The sequence below is a fragment of the Eumetopias jubatus genome, unplaced genomic scaffold (genome assembly GCF_037043125.1).
Source record: "Eumetopias jubatus isolate StellerSeaLion01/CBP00866 unplaced genomic scaffold, mEumJub1_p1.0 scaffold_1, whole genome shotgun sequence".
NCBI classification, from domain to species: Eukaryota; Metazoa; Chordata; class Mammalia; order Carnivora; family Otariidae; genus Eumetopias; species Eumetopias jubatus.
Window position 1 is genome coordinate 198,591,354 of NW_028274807.1, and position 17,826 is coordinate 198,609,179.

At 36.7% G+C, this 17,826-nt stretch overlaps 1 protein-coding gene and 1 pseudogene across 1 annotated transcript in view; one reads left to right on the forward strand and one right to left on the reverse strand.

Annotated features, from left to right (window-relative positions):
* DOCK3 (dedicator of cytokinesis 3) overlaps nucleotides 1-17,826 on the reverse strand; it is a 558,375-nt gene that overhangs the window by 441,599 nt on the left and 98,950 nt on the right. The gene's annotated exons all lie outside the window — the stretch shown is intronic.
* LOC148165124 (eukaryotic initiation factor 4A-I pseudogene) lies at nucleotides 10,607-12,775 on the forward strand (annotated as a pseudogene).

Below are 17,826 nucleotides of genomic sequence, written 5' to 3' on the forward strand. Positions count from 1 at the left end.
TTCCAAATAGGAAAAATAGATCATACCCAAAAGATCAGGAGTCATAGACTTCTTAATACTAAACTGCACACCAGAAAACAATGGACAATGCCTTAAAAATGCTGAAGGAAAATAATTTCTAACTTAGCATTCTATACCTAACTAAACTATTAATAAAGAGTTAGGATAAAATGAAGACCTCTTCAGACATGTAAATTGTTTAAAGGCTATAGAGGAAAATGTAAACCGAAAGCACTTTGGAAAACAATCTGGCATTATCTTCTCAGATTGGTCTATGCGTATGTCTTAATTCAGCAACTCCTCTCCTAATCACATACCCTAAGAAAAATAAACATGTACGCCAGGAGGCAACACAAGAAGGTTCAAAGCAGCACTGTTCTTAATAACAAAAGAGAAAAAAATAAATAAATATGAACTGACAGAAAGATTAATGAAGTCCAATATATTAGAGCTACGCACAACACTGGTGAATCTTAGACTTACATTATTTATTTTTTAAATTACAATTTGAAACTTTTTCTTTCTCAGTATATAGTTTTATGAATCTTAGCACATGCATAGATTTGTGTTATCACCACAAACTATATTCAGAACAGTTCAATCACCCCAAAAAAACTCCCTTATGCTATCTCTTTCAAGTCACTCCTTCCCCCCCATCTCTACCCATGGCAATTGGTGATGTGTCTTCCATCACTATAGTTTTGCCTTTTAGAGAATGCCATAAAAATCGAGTCATATAGTATGTAACCACTTTGACTTCTTTCATTCAACATAACCCCCCTGAAACTCACTGAAGTTGTTGCATGTATCAACAGTTCGTTCCTCTTAACTGTTAAATAGTATTTTATTCTGTGGATACACCACACTTTGTTTATTCACCCAATGCCAAACTGACAACTGGGTGATGCAGATGTGGGACACATATGAGCCAACAGCTCAGTTCATTGACCACTCGTATGTCTTCTTTTGTGAAGACTGTTCAAGTCTTTTGCCCATTCTTTTGTTGTGTTGTTACTGAGATTTTTGTTTTTTGTTTTTCCTACTACAAACCCTATTACTGAGTTTTGAGATTACAGGTCATCTGCCATATAAATGGTTAGCAAATAATTTATCCAGGACTATGACTGCCTTTTAGCTTTCTCCACTGTGTCTTCAGCAAAGCAAATTTTTAAAATTTTGATTAAGTGCATTTCATCAAAATTTTTCCTTTTATAGTTTGTGCCTTTTGTGTCCTATTTAAGAAATCTCTGTCCAACCTAAAGCCACAAAGATATTCTTCTTCATTTTCTTCTAGAAATTTAATAGTTTTAGCTCTTAAGTCTCTGACACATCTCAAGTTAATTTTGCCCTAAGAAAAAGGCTGAGGATCTTATTTTTCATACAGAAATCCAGCTGTTCCCATACCCTTTGTTGAAAACACTGTCCATTCTCCCACTGACCTGCCTTAGCATATTTATCAAAATCAATTGAGCATGTAAGTATGGGTCTACTTTTTTTTTTCTTTTTAGTTTCAGAGGTAGAATTTAGTGATTCATCAGTTGTTTACTTCTGGATTCTATCCAATTTCATTGATCTATATGTCAATAGTTATGCCAATACCGCACGTCTTAATTATAGTAGCTCAATGTAAGTCAGGATAAACCCTAAATGCTTATGATGTATTATCATTTTCATGTACCTTTGCATTCAGTTTGCTAAAACTCTATTAAAGATTTTTATGTCAATGTTTATGATGAATTTTGTTCTGTAGTTGTCTTGTTTTGTAATATGTTTGATTTTGTTAGGGTAATATCAATTCAAATAATAAACTGGGAACTGTTCTCTCCTCTATTTTCTGAAACAGGTTGTTAGGGTTGGTATCATTTCTACCTAAATGTTTTATATAATTTGTCAGTGAAACCATCAAGGCCTGAGTTTTCTTTGTGACACAGTTTTTAATTACAAATTCCATTTCTTTAGTGGATATAGGGCTATCATAGTTTCCTATTATTCCTTGAATAACTTCTATTAATTTGTATAGTTCCAAGAATCTTCCATTTCACCTAGGTTGCAAAGTTCAAGGTATAAAATGTATTATATTCCCTTATTATCCTTTTAATGTCTGTGGGATCTGTAGTGATACACTCTCTTTTTTTCTTCATATTGGTAATCAGTATCTCCACTCTTTTTTCTAAATCAGTCTGTCAGCTTAGTGTCCTTCTCTTTTCAGTATATAAGCTTTTATTTCCATTGATTTCCTGTATTATTTTTCTGTTTTCATTTTACTGATTTATGCTCCTATCTTTATTCTTTTACTTACACTGGACTTAATTTACTCTACCTTTTTCTAATTACCTAAGATGGGAACTCAGATCATTTTTTTTTTTTTTGTAGATCACTGATTTTAGATCTCTTGTTTGCTAATATAGGCATTTAAAGCTATACGTTACCTGCTAGTTTTGGGTTTGGCTGCAACCCACAAATTTTGATATTTTGTATTTATCATTCAGTTCCAAATATTTCCTAATATCACTTATGATTTCAATTTTGATCATGGATTATTGAAAAGAGTTTTAATTTCCAAATGTTTGAGATTTTCCCAGTTGTTACTGATACCTAACTTGATTCTGTTGTCAGAAAACATACTCTGTGACTTCAATCTTTCTGAATTTATTATATATTGTTTTAAATTCCAACATAGGATATGTCCTGGTAAACACACTATGTGCATTTGAATCTGCATTCTGTTGTTGAGTATAGTGTCCTATAAATATCAATGTCAAGGTAAGTTGATAATGTCCAGATCTATGTTTTTACTGATTTCTTTTTTAGTTATGTCAATTGCAACTGAAAGGAGAAACTGACGAATTGGCCCTTAATCATTACAAAATGTTCATTATCTGTTAATGCTTTCTATCCTGAAATCATTTCTATGATATTAATACAGTCACTCCATACCTTATACTTCCTGCTATCAAGGTATATCTTTTTCCATCCATTTGCTTTCACCACTTATATATTTAAAGTGAGTTTTGTTTATAGACATGTAAGTCTATAGTCTATAGACATATAAGTCCATTCATAGATGGTTGGGTCTTGTTTTTAAAATTCATTCCTCCTTTTAACTGGAATATTTAGTGCACTAACATTTAATACGATTTTTGATATAACTGAGTTTGGGATTGTTCCTTTGTTATTTTTCTATTTTTTTAAAGATTTTTATTTATTTGAGAGAGAGAATGAGAGAGAGCAAGCACATGAGAGGGGAGAGGGTCAAAGGGAGAAGCAGACTCCCCACTGAGCAGGGAGCCCGATGCGGGACTCGATCCCGGGACGCCAGGACCATGACCTGAGCCGAAGGCAGTCGCCTAACCAACTGAGCCACCCAGGCGCCCCTTGTTATTTTTCTATTTACCTCCCCTGTTTTTTGTTCTTCTGTTTCTCCTTTTCTGCCTTGTTTATGTCAATATTTCACAGAACCGTATTTTAGTTTTTCTAATCTTTTTTCCAATGTTACTGAGATATAACGGACTATAAATTTATACTAATTTAAGCTGTACAATTAATGATTACATATATAAAAAATAAATGATTATCACAGTAAGTTCAGTTACTATCCATCATCTCACACAGTTACAATTTTTTTTCTTGTGGTAAGAACTTTTAAGATTTACTCTCTTAACAACTTTTAAATATACAACACAGTACTGTTACTATAGTCACCATGCTGCCCATTATATCTCCAGAACTTATTTTTCTTATAACATGAAGTTTGTACCTTTTAACCATCTTCACCCATTTTCCTCATTCCCCATCCCCTGCCTCTAGCAACCTCCAATCTGTTCTGTTTCTATGAACTTGGTTTTTTTTAGAGATCATACAGTATTCTTCTTTATCTGTGTGACTTATTTCATTTAGCATAATGCCCTCAAGGCCTACCCGTGTTGCAAATGGCAAGATTTCCTTCTTTTTTTTTTAATTTTATTATGTTATGTTAGTCACCATACAATACATCATTAGTTTTTGATGTGATGATCCACGATCCATTGTTTTCGTATAACACCCAGTGCTCCATGCAGTACATGCCCTCCTTAATACCATCACCGGGCTAACCAATCCCCCCTCCCCCTCCCCTCTAAAACCCTGTTTGTTTCTCAAAGTCCATAATCTCTCATGGTTCATCGATTTCCTTCTTTTTTATAGCTGAATATTCCATTGTACATATAACACATTTTTTTATCCATTCATTTGTTGATGGAAACTTAGAGTAGTTTCCATGTCTCAGCTATCATAAATAATGCTGTAATGAACTTGAGAATGAAGATACCTCTTCGTGACAGTGATTTCATTTCCTCCACGTATATACCCATAAGTGGAATCGCTGGATCATATGGTAGTTCTATTTTCAATTTTTTAAGAACCTCCATACTATTTTCCACAGTTCTTGCACCAACTTACATTCCCACTAACAGTGTACCAGAGTTTCCTTTTCTCCACATCCTCATTAACACTTATCTCTTGCCTTTTTTTTTTAAGATTTTATTTATTTATTTGACAGAGACACAGCGAGAGAGGGAACACAAGCAGGGGGAGTGGGAGAGGGAGAAGCAGGCTTCCCGCAGAGAGCCTGATGCAGGGCTTGATCCCAGGACCCTGGGATCATGACCTGAGCCGAAGGCAGACGCTTAATGACTGAGCCACCCAGGCGCCCCATCTCTTGCCTTTTTGATGATGATCATTTTTTTTAAGATTTTAAGTAATCTCTACACCTACCATGGGACTTGAACTCACAACCCTGAGATCAAGAGACACGCTCCACTGACTGAGCCAGCCAGGCGCCCCTACTGATGACCATTCTAACAGGTGTGAGGTGATATTTCATTGTAGTTTTGATTTCCATTTCTCTGATAATTATTGATGTTGAGTACCTTTTTCATGTACCTCTTGATCATTTGTAGAAGTTCTTTGGAAAATGTCTATTTAGTTCCTCTGGCCATTTTTAAATCAGATTATTTTTTATTGAGTTGTATGAGTTCTCTACATATTTTAGATATTACCCTGTTATCAGATGTGTAACTTGAAAATAGTTTACAATATTATTTGGGAAAGACAAGAATAGGATCCCATTACATAGAAGAGTTCTAGGGCATACTGTGAAATCAAGAGTGTATATTCAGGGCAGTAAGCAGTTTTCAAACGACAACAATGCAGAAGGATAACCAACTGAACACCACTGCAATCTGAATGCTTTTATAATTATAAACATTTGGTACACAGCAGTAGCAACTGTAATAATAATAATTACTGCTTCTTATATTGTTTTGAGGTTTATAAAACCTTCAAATCTGTCATTTAGCTTCCATTTTTTAGTTCTGGGGTAGCCAAGGTAATGGCAGTTACATAAATCCAAATTACAACACATCCTCCCAAACTCTACAAACCAAAAAGGAAACGAAGTAAAATCACAAAAATTCCATGTTGTCAACACAACTAGAAGACACAGAATACTACAAATTTCAAATTACCTGTAAGTAGAACAAAAAAATACCAATTCCCAGCAGAGATGTTTTTAGAATTCTCACTCCAGCCCTATGTAGAGATCAAACAGAGGTGGTGGGGGTGAGCCACAGGGGAAAAAAGGGAGGAAAACAGATGAACTAAGATTGAACAAAAATTAGCTCCAGAAAGAGAAAATCCATCCCAAGGGGGAAAATACTGAAAAAGAGCTGTGGTAGATCAGTGCAAACTTAAAGAAAGTGCTTAAATGTGGACATGGAACTCAAAAGAGCAGTCTTAGGAAGAGATTTATTCAGGGGATAATGGAGAGGCAATCTTTTTAAATGGTACAGTGAAGGGACAAAAAATAGAGGGGGAAATTTAGGGTCCTGAAAAAAGAAACTTAAAAAAAGAAAGACAAAAAAGTCAAAAGACATACAGCCTTCACCACCAACACCCATTCAAAAGACAACCAGTAAAGAGACCATACTATGCTACAGCATAAGACACTACTTCTGAACCAGGAATCTTATAAACTATGCCAAAAACCAGCCATGCTCATGAAATGCAAAAGCAGAAACATTCTTCATCTATATGAAATTACTATAAGGAAAAAGAAAAGGCTCAAACACTTCAACTAAAAAAAGTCTTAACTCCCATTCCCCCTGCCCCAAAAAACCAACTATGGAGCAAAAGAAAACTCACTACTACACACTTGTAGCATCTAATATATGGGGATAAAAAAAAAAAAAAAAAAAAACTTGAATTATAAATTTGAAAAATAAAAACAAAAATGGACCAGAAGACAAGAAGGAAAGAAACAAGAGTTGGTAAAAATCCAAGAAAAATAGAAGAAAAGCCAAAATCATATCGGATATGAAGACCAGATTTGAATGAAAACTTCATAAGGTACTCTGAAGAAAAACAAGGAAACGAGAATATGAGTGAGATTAAGAAGTGAAAGAGAGAGCACTTGAAATGGAAAACAGGGGGCACCTGGGTGGCTCAGGTGTTAAGCATCTGCCTTCGGCTCAGGTCAGGATCCCAGAGTCCTGGGATCGAGCCCCACATCAGGCTCCCTGCTCAGCAGGGAGTCTGCTTCGCCCTCTCACTCTCTCTCTGTGCGCGCTCTCTCTCTCTCTCTCAAATAAATAAATAAATAAATCTTTTTAAAAAAAGGAAATGGAAAACAAGTCAAGATTTTAAACTTGGAAGTTTAAATGGAATTCCTAAAAACTAAAAGCAAAACACTGGAAAGAGTCTAAAAATTAAAACTATAATTTGAGAAAGATTTCTTAAAATAAAATAAAAACTGAATCTACATATTGACATTGTTCATCAGGCACCTGGGAAACTGACCCACAATGAAAAACTCTGACACATGTCCTAAAAAAGCTACTAGACTTTTAAAGATAAAGAAAAAACTCCTCAACGCATCAAAAACAAACAAATCAGTTAATAACACAAGAAAACTACACTAACATCAGAATTCTTAAAAATAAGGTAACAATTAAGCAGCATTTTCAAGAAACCATAAGAAATAAAGTATGAATCAAGCTGTCCTTCAAGTACCAAGACATTTTTTGAAATTTTGAGCATTCAAGAATTCAGAGAATTTTATACCCATGTCTCCTTCTTGAGCAAACTACTAAATAAGACTCATCCAACCAAAAGATGACTGGAGAAAAAACTATAAAGGAAATGACTGTAAAACTAATATATTTAATTATAGATCTAATAATAAAAAGAGTCAGAGGGGAGAGTAAATATATAAAAGTTATACGTTTTGATGACAATGCAACTAAATATTAAAGAAAGGGAGAAAAGGAAGAAAAGTGAAATTAGCTTATTGTTCATTGTATAATAGGTGAGGAACAAAGGATAATACTGGAAAATAGCAAACCATATAGTAACACAGGATATTAAGGGCATTTGAAAAAAAGTATTACTAGGATAAAAAACATAAGTGTTGCTAAATATCCACAAGATTGAAAAAAAGGCACAAAAAGATGGAGAGAACATCACACTATAACAAAGATAACAAATATAATTCACATAGTAATTATTTTTTAAAAAGTACAGCAGGGTCGAGACCAAAATTAAGTCATACCTATAAATGTGAATGGGCTTTATTCATCCATTAAAAGACAAACATTTTCAGTCTGATACATACAGCAAGACCCAACTACATGCTTTATATAAAAAGAAAACACATCTAAAATAGAGTGACTCAGAAATGCAAAAAAGGGGATTTTTCAGTCTATGAATCATTTCAAATTAGTTTTTGTGTATGGTGTGGAGGAAAAGTCAAGACTAATTTTTTCCATATGAGTATCAAGTTCTTCTAGCACCATTTGATTAAAAGATTGTTCATTCATTATTCACTGAATTACATGGTCTCTTTGTCAAAAATCCCCATTACATAAATCCATGTACACATAAATAATGTACACACAAATCCATGTACAAATAAATAACTGGCTTATGTATATATGGTCTCTGTTTTGTTCCACTGATCTAAATGCCTATCTTTGCACAATGCCATAATGCCTTGCTTACTATAGCTTCAAAAGAAGTTGTGGAATCAGACTGCATACACTCTCCAACACTATTTTTAAAAACGGTTTTGACTGTTCTAGATCTATATAAATTTTAGCTTATCAAATTCTGCAAAAAAAAGTCTGCTAGATATTGATTGGGATAATAATATGAAGTCTTCCAGCCTATGAACATACTATGTCTCAACTTATTTAGATCTTTAATTTCTCAGCAATGTTTTCTTATTTTCAAAACAGAGCTCCTACATATCCTACAAATTTTGTTGTATTTATCCCTAGGTGGTCAATGTTTTTGATGTTATTGTAAGCATGTTCTATAATTTCACAAACTGTTCATTATAAAAACAAAAATATACAACTCATTTTATTTATATTGGCCTTGTTCTGAGACCCTGCTAAACTCCATAATTAATTCTCTTTTTAGATTATTTACAATTTTCTATGTACATAATCATGGTCATCTAGAAGTCGAGGGTTTTACTTCTTTACTTCTGGTATTTACCTTTGCTATAGGCATACCTCATTTTATTGCACTTTGCTTTACTGTGTTCACAGATTTTGCATTTTTTACAAATTGAAGCTTTGTGACAATCCTGCCTCAAGCCAAGTCTGTCAGTACCATTTCTGCAACAGCATTAGCTCAATTCCAGTCTCTACGTCACATCTTGGTAATTTATGCAATATTTTAAACTTTTTCATCATTATTAGTGTAATCAGTGATCTTTGATGTTACTATTGTAACTGTTTTGGGTTCCATGAACTGTGCCTATAAAAGACAGGTAAACTTCAATAAATGTTATGTGTGTGTTCTGACTGCTCTACCAACCAGCCATTCCTCTCTTTTCTTCTCCTCAGGCCTATTCCCTGAGACACAAAAATATTGAAATTAGGATAATTACTAGCCCTAAATGGCCTTTAAATATTCAACTGAAAGGAAAACTCAGGTCTCTCACTTTATTTTTTTTAATTTTATTATGTTATGTTAGTCACCATACATTAGTTTGTGATGTGGTGATCCACAATCCATTGTTTTTGTATAACACCCAGTGCTCCATGCAGTACGTGCCCTCCTTAATACCATCACCAGGCTAACCAATCCCCCCTCCCTCCTCCCCTCTAAAACCCTGTTTGTTTCTCAGAGTCCATAGTCTCTCATGGTTCATCTCTCCCTCCGATTCCCCCCTGCCTTCATTTTTCCCTTCCTTCTCCTAATGTCCTCCACGCTATTCCTTATGTTCCACAAGTAAGTGAAACCATATGATAGTTGACTTTCTCTGCTTGACTTATTTCACTTAGCATAATCTCCTCCAGTCCCATCCATGTTGATGTAAAAGTTGGGTATTCATCCTTTCTGATGGCTGAGTGATATTCCATTGTATATATGGACCACATCTTTATCCATTTGTCTGTTGAAGGGCATCTCATCTCTTTCCACAGTTTGGCTATTGCAGACATTGCTGCTATGAACACTGGGGCGCATATGCCCCTTCTTTTAACTACATCTGTGTCCTTGGGGTAAATATCCAGGAGTGCAATTGCTGGGTCATAGGGTAGCTCTATTTTTAATTTTTTTCAGGCACCTCCACACTGTTTTCCAAAGTGGCTGTACCAACTTGCATTCCCACCAACAGTGTAAGAGGGTCCCCTTTCTCCACAACCTCTCCAACATTTGTTGTTTCTTTCCCTGTCCATTTTTGCCATTCTAACTGGTATAAGATGGTATCTCAATGTGGTTTTGATTTGAATTTCCCTGATGGCTAATGATGATGAACATTTTTTCATGTTGTCTGTTAGCCATTTGTATGTCTTCTTCACAGAAGTGTCTTTTCATACCTTCTGCCCATTTTTTGACTTATTTGTTTTTTGGGTGTTGAGTTTGAGAAGTTCTTTATAGATCTTGGATACTAGCCCTTTATCTGTAATGTCATTTGCAAATATCTTCTCCCATTCTGTGGGTTGTCTCTTTGTTTTGTTGACTGTTTCCTTTGCTGTGCAGAAGCTTTTTATCTTAATGAAGTCCCAAAAGTTCATTTTTGCTTTTGTTTCACTAGCTTTTGGAGATGGACCCTCAACTCTGTGGTCAAATAATCTTTGACAAAGCAGGAAAAAACATGCAATGGAAAAAAGACAGTCTCTTCAATAAATGGTGCTGGGAAAATTGGACATCCACATGCAGAAGAATGAAACTTGACCATTCTCTAACACCATACCCAAAGATAAACTCAAAATGGATGAAAGACCTCAATGTGAGACAGGAATCCATCAAAATCCTAGAGGAGAACATAGGCAGTAACCTCTTGGACATTGACCACAGCAACTTCTTTCAAGATACATGTCTCTCACTTTAAATCAAAAGCCAGAAATGGGGGCCCCTGGGCGGGTCAGTCGGTTAAGTGTCTGCTTTCGGCTCAGGTCATGATCCCAGGGTCCTGGGACTGAGCCCCACATCAGGCTCCCTGCTTGGTGGGGAGCCTGCTTCTCCCTCTCCCTCTGCTGCTCCCCCTGCTTGTACTGTCTCTCTCTGTCAAATAAATAAATAAAATCTTTTAAAAAAACAAAAACAAAAGCTAGAAATGATTAAGCTTAGTGAAGAAGGCAAAATGCCTAGCCAAAAGCTAGGCCTCTTGCATCAGACACTTAGCCAAGTTGTGAACTCAAGGGAAATGTTCTTGAAGGAAATCAGAAGTACCACTCCAGTGAATGCACAAATTATAAGACAGCAAAACAGTCTTATTGCTGATATGGATGATATATGCTGGATAAAAGATCAAACCAGCCACAACATTCCTTTAAGCCAAAACCTAATACAGAGCAAGGCCCTTACTCTCTTCAATTCTACAAAGACGGGAGGGATGAGGAAGCTACAGAAGAAAAGTTTGAAGCTAGCAGAGGTTAGTTCATGAGGTTTAAGGAAAGAAGAGATCTCCCTAATACAGAAGTACAAGGAGAAGCAGCAAGTATTGATAGAAGCTGCGGCAAGTTATCCAGAAGATCTAACTAAGATAGTTAATGAAGATGGCTACACTAAACAAACAGATTTTCTATGTAAACAAAAAGGCCTTATATATTGGAAGATGCATCTAAAATTTTCATAGGTAGAAAGAAGTCAATGCCTGGCTTCAAAGCTTCAAAGAACAAACTAACTCTCTTGTTAAGGGCTAATGTAGCTAGTGACTTTAAGGTGAAGCCAATGCTCACTTACCATTATGAAAATTCTAGGGCCCTTAAAAATTATGCTAACTCTACTCTGCCTGTGTCTATAAATGGAATAACAAAGCCTAAATGACAGCACTTCAGTTTACAACATGGTTTACTAAATGTTTTAAGGCCACGGTTAAGACCTACCATTCAGAAAAAAGTTCCTCTCAAAATATTAATGCTCACTGACAATGCACCTGGTCACCCAAGAGCTTTGATATACAATAAGATTAATGTTGTTTTCATGCCTGCTAACACATCCATTTCAGCCCATGGTTTGTGGAGTGATTTCAACTGTCAAGTCTTATTGTTTAAGAAATATGTTTTGTCTAGTTTCTAAAGATCATATCTGCCAGGTCAAGATTCCCCATCCAGACACAACGGCCCCAATGAGATGGAGCCCAAAGGTGTCACTGAGAGTAACTGGAATGAAACTATTGACAGCTTTGATGATGTGAACCTTTCTGAGTCCCTTTCCATGGCCTCTATTCGTATCGTTTTGAGAAGCCTTCTGCTATCCAGCAGCAAGCCATTTTTCCTTGTATCAGGGTTATGATGTGATTGCTCAAGCCCAATCTGGGACTGGAAAAACAGCCACTTTTGCCATATCGATCCTGTAAGAGATTAAGTCGGATCTAAAGGCTACATAGGCTTTGGTCCTGGCACCCACTAGAGAGTTGGCTCAGCAAATACAAAAAGTAGTCATGGCATTAGGAGATTACATGGGTGCCTCTTGCCATGCCTACATTCAGGGGACCAATGTACATGCTGAGGTGCGTAAGCTGCAGGTGGAAGTTCCCCATATCATTCTGGGTACCCCAGGTCACATGTTTGATATGCTTAACCAGAGATAACTATCTCCCAAAGACATCAAGATGTTTGTACTAGACAAGCTGATGAAATGTTAAGCCACAGATTCAAGGACCAAATCTATGACATATTCCAAAAGCTCAGTAGCAATACCCAGGTAGTTTTGCTGTGAGCTACAATGCCTTCCAACATGCTTGAGGTGACAAGAAGTTCATGAGGGATACCATTTGGATTCTGGTCAAGAAGGAAGTGTTGACCCTGGAGGGTATCCACCAGTTCTACATGAATGTGGAACAAGAAGAGTGGAAGCTGGACACACTGTATGACTTGTATGCAACCCTTACCATCATGCAGGCAGTCATATTCATCAATACCCAAAGGAAGGTTGATTGGCTCACTGAAAAGATACAGCCCCAAGACTTCACCACGTCCACCATGCACCGAGATATGGACCAAAAGGAATGAGATGTTATCACGAGGGAGTCACTCTACTGATCACAGATTTGCTGGCCAGAGGCACTGATGTGCAGCAGGTTTCTTTAGTCAACAATTATGACCTTCCCACCAACAGGGAAAACTACATCCACAGAATCAGTCATGGTGGACAATTGTGCCGTAAGGGTATGGCTATTAACATGGTGACAGACGAAGACAAGAGGCCTCTTCAAGACATTGAGACCATCTAAAACACCTCCACTGAGGAGATGCCCCTCAGTGTTGCTGACCTCATCTGAGGGGCTACCCTGCTACCTAGCCCTACCCAGGGTTCAGTCCATGGGGGGCTGAAGAGGACAAGGAAGGGGGAGAGAAGCAAGCCAAGGGATGGACATGTCATTTTTTTGAGTAAATGTCACTTTTTGAGGCAAAAAAGAAATACAAATTTGTAAGGTTATAGCTGCCATAGATAGTGACTCCTTTATCTGGACACAGTAAATTGAAAACTTTCTGGAAAGGATTCACAATTCTAGATGACGTTAAGAACTTTCACGATTCATAGGAAGAGGTCAAAATATCAATATGAACAGGAGTTTGGAAGCAGCTGATTTCAACCCTCATGGATGACTTCGAAGGATTCACTACTTTCGTGGAGAAAGTAACAATAGATGTGGTATAAGTAGCAAGAGAACCAGAATTAGTAGTTAAGTGCCAGAAGATGGGATTGAATTGCTGCAATTTCATGATAAAACTCGAACAGATAAAAAAAATAAAAAAATAAAAATAAAAAACACTTGAACAGATAAGGAGTTTCTTCTTATGGATGAACAAAGAAACTGGTTTCTTGAGATGGAATCTACTCCTGGTGACAATGCTGTGAAGACTGTTGAAATGACAACAAAGGATTTAGAATATTACATCAACCTAATTGATAAAGCAGCAGCAGAGTTTAAAAGGACTGACTCCAATTTTGGAAGAAGTTCTACTGTGGTTAAAATGCTATAAAACAGCATCACATGCTACAGAGTAAATCATTGTAAAAGGAAGAGTCAATTGATGTAGCAAACTTCACTGTTGTGTTATTTAAAGAATTGCCACAGCCACCTCAACCTTCAACAACCACCACCCTAATCAGTCAGCAGCTGTTAATAAGACAAAACCCTCCACCAGCAAAAATACTGTAATTTGATGAAAGCTCAGATGATAGCATTTTTGTAAGACTTATTTGAGGGAGAGAGAGAGAGAGAGCGAGAGCGAGCAGGGGGCAGGGGGAGAAGGGGAGAGGAAGAGAGAGAATCTCAAGCAGACTCCCTGCTGAGCACGGAGCCCAACACAGGGCTCAATCTCACAACCCTGAGATCATGATCTGAGCCAAAATGAAGAGTCAGACACTCTTCATGGGGGAGGGGGACTCTAAATACTCTTCTTTTTAAGTTTTTATTACAATTCCAGTTAGTTAACATACAATGTAATAATTAGTTTCAGGTGTACAATACAGTGGTTCAACACCTCCAACACAACACCAGGTGATCATCACAACAAGTGTACTCCTTAATCCCCATCACCTATTTAACCCATTCCCCCACCCACCTCCCATCTGGTAACCCTCAGTTTGTTTTCTATAGTTAAGACTCTTTCTTGGTGTGCCTTTCTCTCTTTTTTTTCCCTTTTATCAGTTTGTTTCTTAAATTCCACATACAAGTAAAATCATATGCTATTTGTCTTTCTCTGACTTAAGGTGTATACACTGTTTCATAGACATAATGCTACTGCACACTTAATAGCCTACAGTACAGTGTAAACATAACTTTTACACGCACTGGGAAACCAAAACTTCATTTGACTCACTTTATTGTGATATTCACTTTATTGCAGTGGTCTTCAAACCAAACCTGCAAGATCTCCAAGGCATACTTGTCCTTCTAATCCTGATTTGTGGAACTAACAAAGCTCCCAAAACAATGTTAAATAGAACTGTAAAGGCAGGTGTCCTTATTTTGTTCCAGAAGTTTGAAGAAAAACATTCTATGATTCATTATTAAGCATAACATTAGATGTGGGTTCTTCATATGTGCCTTTTATTAGATTGATAAATCCAATATTATGTAAAGTTTATAGGTTACATATATTTATATAAATTAAATATTTGTTTATACTAAGAGTTTTTACATCTATAAGCATAGGAGATATTGGTCTACAATTTTCTTTTAATTTCCTTGTTAGGTTTTTAGATCAAGGTTACACTGGCTTCCTAATGAGTTAGGAAATGTTTCATCCTCTTTTGCTTTCTAAAAGTATGTTTCATGGAATTCACATGTCAAACCATTTGGGACTTGATTCTTTGTGAGAAAATTCTTTTATTAGAAATTCACAGGGCACCTGGGTGGCTCAGTCAGTTAAGTGTCTGTCTTCAGCTCAGGTCATGATCCCAGGGTCCGGGGGGGACTGAGCCCCTCATTGGGCTTCCTGCTCGGTGGGGGAGTCTGCTTCTCCCTCTCTCTCTGCCCTTCCCCACCCTGCTTGTGCTCTCTCACTCTGCTCTGTCTCTCAAATAAATAAAATCTTTAAAAAAAAGAAATTCAATTTATTTAATGTATTTATCACTCTGATTTTCTATTTCCTATGTCAATTTTGTTCAAATGTGCCTTTTAAGGAATTTAAGATGATTCATAAAATTCCCTAATTTCCCCTTTCACTATGAATATATTCTATTTTTTAATTCAGTCTTATTAAAGATTTATCATTTTTAACAATCCTTTCAAAAAATCACTTTTACTTTTACTAGATTTCTCTAGTCTCCATCCATTTTCTACTTAATTGATTTCTGCTCTCATATTTTTTATTTCTTTCATTCTATTTTAATTTCCTATTGTTTTTCTAGTTTCTCCAGTAGGTAGCTTGGGTCGTCCACTTTAAATCTTTCTTTCCTTCCAGCCACTCTGGAAAACAGTTTGAAGGTTCCTCAAAAAGTTAAAAATAGAACGACCCTATGACCTAGCAATTGCACTATTAGGTATTTACCCAAAAGATACAAAAATACTAATTTGAAGGAAACATGCACCCTGATGTTTATAGCAGCATTATCAACAATAGCCAAATTATAGAAAGAGCCCAAACATCCATCAACTGATAAAGGAATAAAGAAGATGTGGGGGGTGTGTACGTGTGTGATAAAATATTACTCAACCATCAAAAAGAATGAAATCTTGCCATTTGCAGTGACATGGATGGAGGCAGAGTATTATGCTAAGTGAAATAAGTTAGTCAGAGAAAGATAAATACCATATGGTTTCACTCAAATGTAGAATTTAAGAAACAAAACAAAAAGGGGTGCCTGGGTGGCATAGTCAGTTAAGCATCCAACTCTTGGTTTCAGCTCAGGTCGTGATCTCAGGTTTGTGGGATCAAGACTTGCATCGGGCTCTGTGCTCAGGGCAGAGTCGGCTTGAGACTCTCTCTTCTTCTCCCTCTTCCCCTCTCCCCATGCTTGCACATGAGCTCTCTCTCTAAAATAAATAATAAATCTTAAAAAAAAAAGACGACAAATGAACATGGGGTAAAAAGAGGCAAACCAAGAAATAGATTCTTTTCAAGATTTTATTTATTTATTAGAGAGAGCGTGTGCACGAGCACGGGGGAGGGGCAGACTCCCCATGTGGGGCTCGATCCCAGGACCCTGGATCATGACCTGAGCCGAAGGCAGACACTCAACTGACTGAGCCACCCAGGCGCCCCTAAGAAACAGATTCTTAACTATAGGGAACAAACTGACGATTGCTGGAGGGGAGGTAGGTGGGAGGGGTGGTTAAACAGATGACATGAATTAAGGGTACCTGCTGTGATGAGCACTGGGTGTTGTATATAAGTGATGAATCACTGAATTCTACACCTAAAACTAATATTACACTGTATTGTTACCTAACTGGAATTTAAGTAAAAACTTGAAAAGAAAAAAAATCTTTCTTTCCTTCCAATATAAGCATTTAAAACTACAAAATTTCCCCTGCTATGATGTGATAAGGGCAGTTACCTCTGTGGTCTTCCCCCTGAAAGCCCAAAACCTAGCCTTACATTAGACCCTGAATGAGGCTCACAGATACACTCTCACAGCCCAGAGCAGCCTCAGAAGAACTGCTACATGTGAGGTAGGGCCCGGCCAGGCTGGGCCTGAGAGGGACGCCCAGGGAAAAGAGCCCTGCATCAGTCAATGGACCAACGCTGCTTACATGGTTTGGACAAAAGCACTATGGAAACCTGAGAAGCTGGCTTCAGGGGAAATTGAGTAACGGGTACAAGAGCCCTCTGCACCACCTATGCAACTTCTCTGTAAACCTAAAATCACTCCAAACTAAAAACCTTATTAAAAACTTTTTAAAAAATAAAACAGGGGCGCCTGGGTGGCTCAGTCATTAAGCATCTGCCTTCGGCTCAGGTCATGAACCCAGGGTCCTGGGATCAAGCCCCGCATCAGGCTCCCTGCTCCGCAGGAAGCCTGCTTCTCCCTCTCCCACTCCCCCTGCTTGTGTTCCCTCTCTCGCTATGTCTCTCTCTGTCAAATAAATAAATAAAATCTTTAAAAAATAAATTAATAAATAAATAAAACAGAAAATAGATCAAAAGAAAATACCTAAACTGAAACACAGGTAGGAAAAGAATGGGGAAAAACAATAAGGATATAACAGACATGTGGAACTTACACAAAAGACCTAAAAAACAGACTAGTACCCTTTAAAAGACAGAAAAAAATAGGAAAGAATATTCACAAAGATAATGTCTGACATTTTTCTAAAACTGATTAAAAACATCAACCCACAAATTTGAAACGGAATTAAAGAGAAAATTATACCTAGAGAAATGGCAAAAGGAATCCAATATGTGCCTAAATGATATTCCTAAACTCAAAACAAAGATGTAATTCAGGAATATAATTATAAAGATATAATTTGGGAAGGTTTTCCTGTGGGAGGGTGAAAAAGATTTTAAGAGAGATATTTAAAGGACACACTTTGTGCCAAAACAGCGATACAGAATGCTCAACATAAGACATAGCCCAGAAATTTTAGTGAAGTTTTAAAAACTTTAAAAAGGAAAGAAATGGGGTTAAAATCACACTAGCCTCATATTTCTCGATAGTAAGTCAACACTGAAAGATACTAGAGAAACATTTTAAAGAAACTGGAGGAAAGAAAGTGTAAGTAAAGTATGTTCTATCCCACAAAGGTATTCTTAAAGCATGAAGTCAAAATACAAAAGTTACAAATATGTTCTAAACAATCCAAAATTCAAGGCATATATAGTCCATGATCCTTTCATGAGGAAACTATAAAAGGATGAAGATTTGAGGAAACTT